The sequence below is a fragment of the Schistocerca cancellata genome, chromosome 2 (assembly GCF_023864275.1).
Source record: "Schistocerca cancellata isolate TAMUIC-IGC-003103 chromosome 2, iqSchCanc2.1, whole genome shotgun sequence".
NCBI lineage: Eukaryota > Metazoa > Arthropoda > Insecta > Orthoptera > Acrididae > Schistocerca > Schistocerca cancellata.
The window spans coordinates 716,396,495-716,398,447 of NC_064627.1; the positions used below are offsets into that span (position 1 = coordinate 716,396,495).

The 1,953-nt window shown below is 43.3% G+C and overlaps 1 non-coding gene across 1 annotated transcript; it reads left to right on the plus strand.

Moving 5' to 3' along the window:
* The first annotated feature begins 283 nt into the window (after window positions 1-283).
* On the plus strand, window positions 284-357 carry Trnat-ugu (transfer RNA threonine (anticodon UGU)). Its single transcript has one exon. It is a non-coding gene; the product is annotated as a tRNA-Thr (tRNA).
* Window positions 358-1,953: the final 1,596 nt, after the last annotated feature.

Below are 1,953 nucleotides of genomic sequence, written 5' to 3' on the forward strand. Positions count from 1 at the left end.
GATTTTGTTCGTTTCAATTGTTCGTGGCGGACGTCACCTGACGCCCGCTGAAGTTCGTTATTGATCCATTAACTCAGTTTTTTTATTACAGAGGGCAGCTAACCCTCTGACCAAACACGCTGAGCTACCGTGCATCCATCTGAGCCACCGAGGACACAGATGAATAGCGCGACTGTAGGGACTTATCCCTTGCACGCTTCCCGTGAGACTCACATTCCCAACCGTCCACAATTCTATATATGTATTGTACCTATATATGTATTTGTTGCGCTATTCATCTGTGTCCTCGGTGGCTCAGATGGAAAGAGCGTCTGCCATGTAAGCAGGAGGTCCCGGGTTCGAGTTCCGGTCGGGGCACACATTTTCGGCTGTCCACATCGAGGTATATCAAGAACACCTGTCGGCAGCTGAGGTTGTCAGTTAGTCATCATTTATTCCACGAAAAAGCTGCACGGTCATCAACAGTGACTGTTCTTTCGAGAACAAGTTACTGTCTTCGTATATATAGTTAAAGGCTACCCAGCCATTGACCTTCGTCTGTGTGAATGCGTACAGGTTGCTCAAACTCTTACGGGAATCGCCAAAGCGTGCGCGAGTGAGTGGGTGGGCAAATATCTATAAGGTACAATATATACATAGAACGTGAGTCTCACGGGAAGGGTGCAAGGAACAAGTCCCTGCAGTCGCGCTATTCATCTGTGTCCTCGGTGGCTCAGATGGATAGAGCGTCTGCCATGTAAGCAGGAGATCCCGGGTTCGAGTCCCGGTCGCGGCACACATTTTCAGCTATCCACATCGAGGTATATCAACAACACGTGTCGACAGCTGAAGTTGTCAGTTAGTCATCATTTAAACAATGACTGCTTCCTACAAGGTGCCGAGTCCGTACTGTACGTCATCAATCGGCAGAGCAGGTTTTGCACAGGGCATCCACTATTACAACGTAGATGGGTAAGCGCTAAGGCGAAGCCGACATGAAACCAAAATCACCTGGATAAGCTGCCGACAGTCGGGAGGTGCCAGCAAGGCAACATTCAACTTCAAGCACCCCTTCCATGCCACGCCCTCTGGCGGTCGAATGTCACTGTGTAGACATATGCTACATAGCAAAAGCGACCAGTCATTCAAGTTCCTCTAACCAGCGAGGTAGTGGTATAAAAAGGATCAAGGTGACTGAAAGAATGTGCATTGTAGTGTGTAAAACCGGGCCAGTCGCCATGAACTTGTTCCCACGTGTTCACAAGTTGGAGGCTGTAACCTCCCCACAATATTAAATAATATAAATAACATTCACATTTAGCGTAACTACCCAACAGTGAAAATATGAATAGCATAGACATTTTGTGTAACCTTGCAACAGTTTATTATTCCGTAACCTACCAACAGTAAAAAATATAACTATAACATTGACATTTAGTGTAACCTCCCAGTAAAAAATATAATTAAATTCCGTAATCTACCAATAATTAAATGTGACTAATCTCCTAATAAAAAATGTGACTCATAGATAGCCTTTCAATAATTGACTGTGAATTTAAATTGGTGAATTTTGGACGTCAGCAGCGCTGCGTCATGGCGCTGAAAGATCATTCTGAATAAATAGAAAATTCTTACCTCAATACGGTCGCCGGATAACGCATATATATCTGCTCCTATAAGAAATTTTTCTGTCACAGCCCTGTGCAATGCTGGCCGATACATTTGTCATGTATAAAAAGATACGACTGATTTTTCTTTACAATAATCAGGATGACCATGGATTGGAGAAATTAGTAAGTTCTTTAAATTGAGATGAATGATTATCAAAAGTTAATTTTTTATAAGAAAGATTATTATTAAGAGATTTTTTAAAAACATTTATATGGGGCTTGACATAAGAATAGTACATATGCGCGAGGCTGCTTTTACCTTATATTATATCGCTCAGGCTCCGCCATCGCTCGACACGACCGG